The sequence below is a fragment of the Sturnira hondurensis genome, unplaced genomic scaffold (genome assembly GCF_014824575.4).
Source record: "Sturnira hondurensis isolate 20B ecotype Veracruz unplaced genomic scaffold, ASM1482457v3 Scaffold0007406, whole genome shotgun sequence".
In the NCBI taxonomy this organism is placed as follows: Eukaryota; Metazoa; Chordata; class Mammalia; order Chiroptera; family Phyllostomidae; genus Sturnira; species Sturnira hondurensis.
The window spans coordinates 9,402,178-9,414,818 of record NW_028080037.1 but is presented as its reverse complement, the minus strand read 5'-3'; positions in this window follow the sequence as shown (position 1 = coordinate 9,414,818).

The window sequence follows — 12,641 nt, the reverse complement described above, 5'->3', positions numbered from 1 at the left end:
GCTGGGGGGAGGTCGCAGTGAAGGAGCCTGTAAAACCACAGGGTGTTTCTGTTTGTTGAGTGAGGGGAGGAAATTCACTGATGTGGTTATTGAGTGGAATGGCTTCATTCCAGTTTTATTGGGTTGTGCCTCTGCTAGAGAGAGTGTTTCATAAGGGAGACCAGGACAGAAATGAAGCTCCAGCCTATGGCCACAGTTCAGGAGCAGTGGTCAAGGCCATGCCAGTGACTTGGAACCGTGACTCCAGGGGACCCCGGCGCGGGCTGTTAGCCAAGGATCTGGACTGAGACATTGTTCTAGAAATTAACCTCCCACCGGTCTCCAGGATTCCACTTGCTGGATTTTTTTATTCTGAGATTTTTGCTTTTCCTCTATGAGAATGTCAAAGCATTTTTTAAAACCTTTTACATTCTTACAGGTATTCTTGGCGTAAAATATTTTTAGGAAAGAATTAGGCAGAAACATCAACTTTAAAAACAAGCCAATTCTAGGTCCTCAAAAACATTACAAATAGATTAACATCTGATCCAGAAATCCTACTTCTGGGTATACATCCCAAAGAGTGAAAAACAGGGTCTTAAAGAGATGTTGGCTCATCGTGTTCACGGCAGCATCATTCCTGATAGCCAAGAAGTGGCAGCAGCTGAGTATTCATCATCGATGGATGGACGGATGAAGAAAGAATGAGGGGATGGGACAAAATATGGGGAAAGTCTTCCCTAGTGGGGGATGCCTGGGGTTACCCCCAGCACAATGCTGGGACATAGTACATGCTCAGTAAACACTGGTTAAAGAGTGAATGAATGGACGGGACTTTGGAGGTGGGCCTTCCCATGCCAGCACAGCAGTGCCCTGTTAGCATTGGGTATTTATGTGGGGAGTTCCAGAAAGGAAACCGCCAGACCTACAAGGTCTGTTTGTAAAAAGTCCAGCCATTGTTAATAAAACAAGAATAGTTTGTGTGACACTGATGTAGCCTGGCAGCCGAGGAGAGCCTGGAAGGCACATGTGTGAACAATGATGACTTCAATTTAGTAGTCAGCAGGGGTGGCACATGCCATTGAGTGAGCATGTGTACTGTGTGGTCGTCACATTCAAAATGACTGAGTGAGTAGAGCAACAAATCTGCATCAAGTTTTGTGTTAAGCTTGAACATTCCTTTGTGGAAACTATTCGGATGATTCAGAAGGCCACAAGGATTGGCAGCTTCATCACAAGAATGTGCCTGCTCATGCATCATATCTTATGCAGACTTTTTCAGCAAAACATCAAATCACCCAGGTGACTCAGCCCCTCTCCAGCCCCAATTTGGCATCCTGTGACTTCTGACTTTTCCCAAAACTAAAACCACCTTTGAAAAGGAAGAGATTTCAGACTACCGATGAGATCAGGAAAATACGACAGGTTCAGAGGATGGCGGGTGGGAGAACTGTGTGAGGTCCCAAGGTGCCCACTTTGAAGGGGACTGAGATGTCATCATCCTATATACAGTGTTTCTTATATTTTGTATCTTCTTCAATAAACGTCTCTGTTTTTCATATTACATGGCTGGATAACTTCTGGACAGGCTCCATACATATCACAGAATATTATGCAGCCTTAAAAAAAGGAAGAAATCCTGTTATATGCTACAACATGGATGAAACTTCAGGACATTATGCTCAGTGAAATAAGTCAGTCACAAAAAAAAATACTGTATGATTCCACTTCTATGAGATACCTAAAACAGTCAAATTCCTAGAGACAGGAATGCCAGGAGCTGGGGAAGAGGAGAGAATGGGGAATTCTTTGTTTAATGACTAGAGGGTTTCAGTTTTGCAAGATGATAAAGGTCTGAAGACTGGTTGTACAACATATGAATGTATTTGATGCCACAGAACTACACTTTTTATTTTTTTAATTTCATTTATTTATTTATCTTTAGAAGGGAAGGGAAGGAGAGAGGGAGAGAAATATCAATGTATGGTTGCTCCTCATGCATCCCCTGCTGGGAATTGGCCCACAACCCAGGCATGTGCCCTGACTGGGAATCGAACCGCGATCTTTTTGGTTCACAGGCCCGTGCTCAATCCACTGAGCTACACCAGCCAGGGCTTAGAACGACACTTTTTAAAATGGTACCATGGTAAGTTTTGTGTTATGTGTGTTTTACCACGATTAAACATTAAAAAAATAAATAAATATAAAACCAAGCATATTATAGTACACACACACACACAAAGCAATATTTTTCAGCATATCCAAAGGAATGAAGTTCTGATGCATGCCACAGCACGAATGAACCTTGAAAGCATTGTCTTCAGTGGAAGGAGCCAGGCACGAACGGCCGCATAGTTAGACTTATATGAAACGTCCAGAGTAAGTAAATTTGGAGACACGATGCAGACTGGTGGTCGCCGGAAATGAAAGGAGGAGGGAATGAGGAGCAACTGCTTAATGGGCATGGGGTTTTATTCTGAGTCAATGAAAATATCCTGGGACCAGATAGGTGTGGTGGCTACACAACATGATGAGGGTACTAAACGCTGGTGAACTTTTCCCTTTGAAGTGGTTAATTCTGTATTATTTGAATCTCACTTTAATTTGTTTAAAGCAAATTCTGTGAGTCACAAGCAAAAAATGTTTGCAGGCTCAGAGGTTGTTTGCAGGATTACTTTACAAACAACACAACATCCTTTCAGAGACTGGGAAACAGAAATGAACAGATTAACAGGCGTAAACACTGGTGTTGCTCTTGCCAGCCACCATTTCTCTTTCTTCCATTAATATTACCCCACTTGCTTTTTGGGGAACCACCCTCTGTCACTTAGTGGTTTGGGGAGTTGGGAGGTGATCACATGACTAGGGGCTGCGCAATCAAAACATTGCATCCCTCTTGCCTAGCCGTTGGCTCAGGCATGCGCAGGTGAGCCAAGCCAGGCCAGAGAGACTCAGGACTGGGACCTGGGCTGGAACCATTGGGAAGACAGCATCTCTCTTCCTGCTTCTGAAGAGAGAGGCTGTCTGCCTACAGCTCTGCTGGTGCCCGTCTTGCCGCCCTGGCAGAAGAGGCTGCCTGAGAATGGAGTCGAGGATGAGGGCAGCATCTCTGAGAGAGAGTCGTTGTGGTGTTATGGTGTGATGACATTGACATAGTCTGACCTCTGGTTGGAGCCAAGGCTGAAGCAAGATTCACCCTTGGACTGTTCAGATAGCTGAGCCAGAAAATTCCATCCTGGACCTGTGCCTGTTTAAGTTGTTCTTCACTTGTGACAGAAAGAGTCCACGGTTATTGCAGGTGACCTGCTTATTTAAAGGGAACTAGAAATAGAAACCAGGCCTCCTAAATCCTGCTAAAACTCAGTGGGAGCTTCATTCACTTAGATTTTAATGCTATCAAACTAGTGATTATTAGAACCAGAATCTTTACCATCTTTGTGAAAAATGACTTGCCTTGTGTCTTAGACAAGACAAGCCACAGAATACCTGCCTTGCCCACAGTCCCTAGGAAGCCCTCACCAGTCCACTCCCAGCCCAGCTGACAACTAATCCACAGGCTGTCACACCATCTATGAACAGTCTGGCTCATCAGGATGACCTGCATCAGATTTGACCTCTTGAAGCTACACTAACGTGTGAGGAGAAACAGGCAGGTCTAAATGGTAGGAGCTAATGCAGAAAGGAGAAGATGCGCAGAGGGGTCAGTAAGAGGCATGTGGGCCCTGGCTGTATAGCTCAGTTGGTTAGAGTGTTGTCCCAATGTACCAAGGTTGTGGGTTCGATCCCTGGTTAGAGCACATACAAGAATCAATCAATGAATGCATAAATAAGTAGAACAACAAATTTATGTCTCCCTCTCTCCCCTGCCTCCCTCACCCCCCAAAATCAGTTAAAAAATGAGAGCCTTGTGCAGGCTGGAAATCAGAGGCAGCAAGCAGTAGGGGTAAGAGGGTGTATAGGACGGAGAAGAAGTGGCCCACTAGCAGTGGGAAAACAGAGCAGACTCACAGACAGAAACGAGCGCCTGAAGAGACAGAGCGTCCAGCCTCCGGAACCGACCCACTGCACGCGACAGGGCTCCAGGTGAGTGCCAGACCACCACATCCTTTCTGCAAACACCCTGTTCTTAGGGTGACCCCTGACCTGCCTAGAATCTGGCCACATTTTTTCAAATGTTAAGCAGAACTCTTTCCATTGCCGGTGGCTCAAACCCAGTGCAAATTGGAATCTCTGAAGAAGAAAAGTATAGTTAGGGTTCTGGCATGTCAATGGATGGCTGATTTCAGAAGTTCCGGATCCAGATGCTTAAGTGGGTACCTGTCTCCATGCTATTTCTCAGCTTTGTTAGCCTCTGGGCTGGTTTCAGTCTCAGGTAGACTTGCCCTTTATGTCGCCAGATAGCCACGTGTTTGGCTGCTTCTAAGAAGGCCCCAATATGGCCACTTCCTGGTAGTCACAGCCTTGTATAAGCCCTTCCCCTGAGTCAATACGTCTGCCCCCCAAATAAGGCAATGTGAATGGGATGTCGCATCTGTGATCAGGGCACACAAGACTGTGAAGTGTGCTTTGCTAGCACCCGCTCTCTACTGCCTTCGCAGCTCGCCAGTTCCCATGAAACGAGCCGTCCCCTGGAGAGGCCCAGGTGGCATGGAACTGAGGGTGGCCTCTGATTGACAGCCACTGAGGGTCTCAGGCCCATGGTCCAATATCCTGCAAGGAACTGAAACCTGTTGGCAAGCACCAAGTGAGGTCAGGAGGACAGCTCCCCAGTCGGGCTTTCGGGTGAGTGCGGTGTCCGGCTCCTGATTAAAAATCGATGTGTGATTTCTCAGGCCTGCCACAGGCCATTAAAGACTCTACCTGGGAGAACTCCCTGGGGCGGCTGCCCTCCCCACACCAGTGCTTCTCAGTCTCTGAAGGAAGCTGCAGTCAGGGACGCAGCCCCTTCGGCCAGTCACGCTCTTTTGCTTTTGCGTATTTGCATTCTGGGCCCTGGCTCCTTTGTTCCTGGGTCTGTTTATTGGAGGCCTTGGGCAGAGGTCTCTTCAGCTGCCTCTGCTGTGGCTCCTGAAGTGGGGATGGGGAGGAGACCTGGAAGACCCCTTTCCCCACTCTGACTCAGGACCCAGGACCTCACTGAGTCCTTCTCCCTCGTCCTTTGCGTCCCTCCCCACCCCCAAGCCCTAGTGTTTATAAAACTGGGGGAGCCCTGTGTTCGGGGCCCTTCAACAGGGAGTGACCCCCACCTCTGCACTGACCCCCTGGCTTCTGACTGGCGCACTGTTCCACAGGGAAAAATGCAACAGCGAAAGGAGGTGCTTTCTCTGGGTGTAGCCTTCTACCCCATTGCAGCAAGTCCGCGATTTGCACCCTTTTTCATCTCATGGCATACATAAACCAATTACCAAAATTCTGTGGCACACCAAAAAATATATTTTTTGCCGGCCTGACAAAAATTAGGTATAGTTTAGATTGATTGTGATGAAAATTACGCGCATGGCCCAAGGACATAGTGTAAAATAGTAAAGTGTGTTGGGTGCCTATACTTGTACATAAGGATTTCTGGTACCAAGAATTAACCAATCAGATGCAACCTGATTATGCGACGTGACCAATAAGATGCAGCTCTATGACTTGACCTATATACAGGGTCTGGCAGAAGTAACGCCTGCCTGAGTGTGGTTGGCAGGGTAATAATATGGGTGCAATAATTTATGGTTTTAATTTGAACATTTCACCTAAAATGTCACATGGTGTGCTTGTGTGTGATACTGTTATGTTACAGAATTATATGTTTATGGTTTTGTAATTTAAAAAAGGGGCGTTATTTGTGCCTGACCCTGTATTTATGGTTCCAGACAGGGCATTCATACTGGACAGCTATCGTTGTGTTGGCTGCTGTTATTTTTTTTATTTGACAGTCCAGGGGAAAAGAAGTCAATGCCCCTGACTAAATAATTGGGTACTGCATGTTTTAAAAATTCCCGAGGCACATGGCTGGAACTGAGGGTATGAGTGTGAGTTCCATGTGGGCAGAGTCCACGCTGCACTTTGTTCCCCATTGTGATCCCAGGATCCAGCGCTGGGCACGGCCTGTAGTAAGAGGCAGAGCTCCGGTGAAGACAGTGGGGACAGAAGGGAGGAGATGGGCTCCGGGGCTGGAGTGTGTGGAGTGTGTGAGTGACTGAAGGGTATGTATAGTTCTAACGGACCTTTGACAATGACCAAGTCTGCTGCAAATTTCACATGCCTTGGAGTTTGCCTCCCGGACGTCTCACATTTGCAAAAAATATGGCTTTGTGGCTATTTTATACACACTGAGAAGAAAGAGGAGCTCTAGGGATGTCGAACCTAAGGGCAAATTATTTTCTCAGCAGTCTAATCTCGCATCTCCCTTCTGGAACCACGAGTACCTTACGTCCTGTGAAGGCGCCCAGCTGGTGCCCCTGCCTCTCCAGAACCCCGCTGAGAGTGGACGAGCCACAGATCCAATGTCGTAACGTCCACGAAGGAACAGGTACTCTTCTCATTCAGTGCCTGTGTATTCTTATTCCACGCCGAGTGCTAATAAACTTAGTCATCTGGGCTGTAAGAGAGAGCATCCACAAAGCATCAAATTAAAGTCCCAAACTGACAGGAGCAGGAAGTGCGATCGTATTAATAGTTAGCAATTACTGGGCATCCGTGCCTGCTGGGCACTTTATTGGCACATGGTTCATAAAAAACCACTCAGTGACCCCTGGAAACTGAGGCGCCCTGAGGGGGAAAAAATCTTTTCTAAGAGCACATAGCCGGCCTGACGGATGGAGGACCTGTACTCAGTGCCTCACCCACCGGAGGAATTAATAAAGAAACAGCAATGTGGGGCCTGCTGGCGTGGGTGAGGGGATCAGCCTTCCAGCTCCCCGAGATAGCATCGCACAGCAGCCACCTTCTCGGTGTTCGCAGATACAGAAGCGCGTTCCTTGACTCATCCTAAGAAAAGGCGGCATTGTGTCCTCTGGTCAAAATCAGGGAGCCATGCGATACATTGCAGAAATATCAGAACTTGGATATGTGGGTGAGCCCTGGCTTCGTCCGAGAGCTATGGCCTTGAGAAAGCCTGCTGAACAATTAATTGGGGCCCTCTTTCTTCCTCTGGACCGTGAGAGTCAACTGCGGGAACCCCTAATCTCTGAAATGTTTTGAGTCCTACGCAGATTAGGCCAACGCTTATCTCTCAGAAGACCTTGGCTTGGAACCCGGCGTCCAGACAGGGCTGAAGGGTGCCACCTGGCGATTCAGGTTTACAAGGCACATTGTTTTTCTCCTTCCCGCTGGATCCAACCAACCCAGTTTGCAATTCCAGTTTAGACCTGCAGGATTTTTTTTTTTTGCCTCCCCTCCCCTTCTTGAAATTGCTTTTAAAACGTTGTCAACTTGTGCATTTGGGGGGGGGCGAGGACCGTACAGAGTTTTCTTAATCCTCTCTGTACCCCCAGTTTTTACTACCCTGAAGAGAATGTGAGGCCCAGGGCAGACGGGATTCATTTTATAAACACGGGTCTGAGGCTGTCCCTTTATTTGGAAGTTCGTTTTACCTCTCCGGGGCCCAGCTTTTCTCATGTGTGAAATGTGGGTAAGCATGGCACCTCCTCCAGAGGGTGGCCCAAAGAATGGAAGGAGGCATTCCATGGAGAGCCTGCCTGGCCAGAGCAGATAGCATCCGCAGTGAGGGAATGGCTCCAAACCTTACAGGAAGTCGGCCACCCGCTGGGAAAGCCAGTGTGCAAGCAGGTAGCACGTTTCTACTGGTTAATCAAGAACGAGTTCACTTGCCCCAGCTGGGTAGCTCCGTTGGTTAGAGTGTTGTCCCCAGGCACCAAGGGTGTGCGGGTTTGAGCCCTGGTGAGAACGCATACATTAATCAGCCAATGAATGCAGAAATAAGTGGGGCACCAAATCAGCGTTTTTCTCTCTCTCTCTCCCTTCCTTTCTCTCTAAAAAAAAAAAAAAACCAAGAAGTTCTCTTGGACAGGGAATGCAAAAGCCTTAGAGCTGAATTAGGTTTCATACACTTGCCTTTGGGAAACGATGTGGAATCGGTGCAAAGCTAACAGGAAGAACTGAAGCAAACAATATGAGGAGGCTGGGACCCCAGGAAGTTGGGGAGTCCTGCCTATGCATTCAGAGGTGTTCCACCGAAATCCCTGAGAGAAGGAAAAATGATGGCCTCCTGCACTACTTGACCGAATCCCAGCCAGGTGCCTTGGCAGACAGAGAGCCCAGACTACAGAGAGGCTGGCTTTTATAAAGTGCCCCTCTGGTCACAGTACAGCGTGGCAGGGAAGAAAGGGCACTGTATAGCCAGGAGACACGTGTGGAATGATGGGAAGGCAGAGAGGAACGCAGGAAAGAGGTGGCCCAAGTCCTCGGAGTTACTCGGTAGCTTAAGTATTTACTGAACACAGCCAATGAATGGCTAAACAGAAATGTGGCTACAGAAAGGAATGAAGTCCTGATAGATGCTACCCCATGGGGGACTCTTAGAAACATGATGCTCTGTGAAAGGAGCCTGTCGCAACTTACACTGTTTGATTCCACTTACAAAAAAATGTCCAGAATGAGTACGTCTATACATAGACAAAGCATATGAGTGGTTGCCAGGGGAGGGGATGGGGAGATAGATAAAGGGTAAGGTGCTTCTTTTTCGGGGTAACAAAAATCTAAAATTGATGGTGGTGATGGTTGAATAAATCTGTAACTGAACTAAAACCCACCGAATCGTACACTTGAAGTGCATTTACAGAATATGAAACACACCTCAATACAACTGCTGGAAAAACTGTCATTGAACGTCACACATCTGGGTGGTCACAGCAGACAGATCGTCTGTCATTACATAAACTTGGAAAACACAGGTGCTCGTGGCTGTCTAATATCCCGACCCCAACAGGTGCCTGCCTGTCCGGTGACCGGCAGAAACTACAGTCTGCAGAGGCCGGTTGCTCCTGGGAAGAGGCCTGGGGGCTTGGGGCAAGGTGGGCAGAGGGCTTGGTTTCAAGATACAGCTTCACGATGCCACCGGCTGCCTTCAGAGCTCTCATCAGGATGCAAAGCTGAAGCAACCCACACGCTGAACAGCGACTCCCTGGCGACCCCCGTTGTCTCCGTCTTCAGAAATTTGGTTGCACCGGGTTCCTCAAACCAGCAGAACTATGCAGGGTCTGTCCTTCGGCGACTGGCTCATTTCACTCAGCATAATGCCTCCAAAGTTCATTTACATATATGAACATGTACCCCATTAGTGTTTGGTTACTTTTCCAGTTAAAAAGACTAATTACTTGCCAAAAATATCATGCTATATACTTCTAATACAAAGGGAAGGGGAAAGCAGGAATCAAAGCTTTGTATAAAATGTTGTTATAACTTTGAAAACAATGTCACACACGTTGGAACTCGGCAGAAAAGATGAGAAGTTTCTAGCGATGATAGTGTTCGTTTCAGGATGGGTTATGGGCACATGTTATTTTCTATTTTTATGTTTTTCTCATTATCCTAGGAGGAGCATGGTGTGTTTATAATCAGGAAAAAGCAAACAGCCTCTGAAAAATAGGTGTGTCCCCTTCAGAAGAGAAAAGCTTTACGTGAACTTTCTCAGGATATCCGGAGTTCCCTAAGTCCCTGGAGCCCCATAAATTAAATGCACTTCCTATAGTCCATTCCCATGTCCCATCTGGAGTTAGGAAAATAACATTGATCTTGGCTGACAAGCCCATTCAGTAGGCAAGTCTGCAAAGAACAAGAGAGCGGTAACAGGGTGTTTTCTACCTGAGTTATCTGTTTGGCTCCCGGCAGGCAGGTCTCCTCCTGGGCGATCCTGCCCCAAATTTTCCCCTGTGGAGTGGTCTCCCTGGGGAAAATGGGCTCTTCCCGTGGTGCTGGCTCAGGAGAGCTGGCTGTACCTGTAGTTCGGTAACCTCCTGACAGCCTGGCAGTGGCTGTAGTGGAAGTCTTCACACCATGCAAAGTGGAGGACACAGCAGATCGCCCGCCCCCACCACTGACCGGCCAGCAGACACCCACCAGCACACCTCTGGGCGTTTTCATGGCAGGGCCAGCCATCCTTCCCTCCTCAGCCCTTGGCTGGCCAGTTCTTAGGGAACTGGATGGTCATCTTCCTGAGTCTTTTGCAGGCAGCATTTTGCCTTCCGGGGCTGGACCGGCCTTCCAGGTTCTCTGGCTGTTTGCCACTTGGAGACACCAAGCTTCGCCCTCCCAGTCTCGAGTGCAGGAAGGAGTGCGAAAGTAGGTAGACATTTGACAACTGTCCATTTTCCATCTCACCCTGTCCCCTTCTTCTTGGAACTTCGCCTGATTTCAGGAACGTTCTTGCTCAGCACCTGCACCCCTATTCTTGTCTTCTGGGCAGGAGTCAAGAGGAGGTGGCAGAAGATGGTGTTTTGGAAGGGTGAGCAGGCTTTCCTCTGCAGAGGACCCTCCAGGTCCTGCTCCTGCTCCTTGGGGTGCCAGCCTGTGTGTCCCAGGCCCATCCAAGGGGGCACAGGTGAGATTTTGTCATTTACCTCTTAGTACTTGGAGTGAGGGTCCCAGGGCTGGACCTGAGGGGCCAGGCTGCTACCCCCTGCCTTTTCCTCCCTGGCAGCTCTTTCTGAAGCCCCCCCAGGAGAATACTTCTAGGAGAAGCAGGTTGTTGCTAAGAAACCTTGCAGCGTTACTTCTAGGGAGGGGACAGGACAAGAGGGGTAGTGGCCAGAAATAAAGGTTGCTTGAGGGCTTTAAAGACCCAGGCTGTAGGGGGGCTGGCTATAGAGTCAGGCAGGAGCCCCATTCTCTTCCTCCCTCCAAGATTGATCAAGACAGCACTGCCTCAGACCTGGGTTCAAATCTGGGCTCTGCCACTTACTTGCTGTGCAACTTGGCCTCTCTGAGCCATCTGTAGCTTGGGATTGGTAATGCCTACCCCTGAGGGTTGTGCTGTGGATCAGTGAACTAACATATGGGAAGCCCTTAGCCCAGAGTAAGTTTTTTGAATTTATGGGAGGTAAAGGCGAAACAAAACAAAAACAGCCGTGTGTAGACGACAGAGCAGAGAGGCATTTGAAGCCCCTGTTGAATACATAGGCTCTGCCAGCGTGCATCTCAAAATGATAGCCCCCCCCTCAAAGCAATGTGTTAAAGACCTTTGTTAAGTCCATTTGTACGTGTCAACTCACCTTACCTTCACCACAACCCCATGCGGTAAACATTCGCTATTAGGTACAGTCAGTGTAACGGCGACCCCCCAGCTCACTGGCCACTGTTCTAGGCAGGGCACTTTCTACCATCCAGAGTAGCTGGGAATAAGACCAGATGTCAGATCAGGTGTTCCCTGATGGCTCCTGTCTCAGGGTCAGAGCGGGCAGGTGTGCCCAGACAGCGGTTCCGGGGCTTCCTTCAAGCCCTGCTCAGAGGAATGCCAGTGTCTGCAGTCCCTGTCACTCCTGAAGCACCCAGACCATGGCAGCCTTTGCTTGAGTGACAAGATTGGAACTTCGTTTAGCAGGACTTGGAGTCAGACAGACAAGAGTTCCACTCCTGGCTTTACCACCAACTGGTTTTGTGGTCTGGAATTTAACCTTTTCTAGAACCGTAGGTTTCTCTCACTTATAAAGTGAGATCAAAGATTCCTTAGGTCCAAGGGTTGTCGTCAGCAGGGCCCAGGGAGCTGAAGTCTCTGAAGTGGCTTTGGAAAAAGGCCCCAGCCACGCGAACGTGAGGTGCATCGTACAAGGGAAGGGGGCCTAGAACTGGTCGTGAGAACCATGCATTTGATTCAGCAGATAATTCAGGAGGACGTGCTCTGTGTAATTCCCTTCCCCTCTCCCCGCAGCAAGGCCCCGCTAGAGTCACAGAAAATTCCAGACCCTTAGCTGAAAACTTGCCAGCTGTTGCTCTGACTCATATCTCGGTAACTTCATTCAGGATGTGAGGGGTTTGCCGAAAAACCTGATGAGCTGCAGTATCAAAACCAACGAACTTTCATTTGTTTATTTCACTGCTATATATTGGGTGATAACAAGGTGCCAGGCACTGGCAGTACGGGAAGACAGACTTGACTTTCTCTATCACGAAGTCAAGGATGGCAGCCCAAAAGAAAGGGGGGAGAAAAGGAGAAAAACCGTCAGAAGCTGGCTGGAGAGTTCAAGTCTCAGAAGCTGGCCAGAGAGTTCAAGTCACGGAAGGAAAGAGGGAGAAAAAGGCTGTGCAACTTATGGCTCATTTCACCAGGCGAACTTTTTTTTTTTTTTTTAAATTGCTTTCAAGAGGATTTCATCATGGAAGAAGTATTTCAGTAAGGGGCCTTTGAGCAACAGAACGAATGATTTTCTTAATAGCAGTTTTTGTTGTCTCCCCAACATTTCATGATGAGGTGATGGGGAAATTTTCCAAAATAGAAAAGTGGACAGAACACAAACAACTATATTTCCACCTCCCATAGGCTGCGATGACTGCTTTAATGTATTAATCGCAACTTCGTTTAAAAGAGGAAGTTTCTGGTTGGGCTGTTTCAAGTATCAGGTCTTCCTGAGGATGTCACAGCCGGGTGTCTGTCCCCAATGGCAGAGGGACGGGATGCGGGAGTGGCAGAGAAGAGAGGAATGTGCTATGTAGTTTTCTGG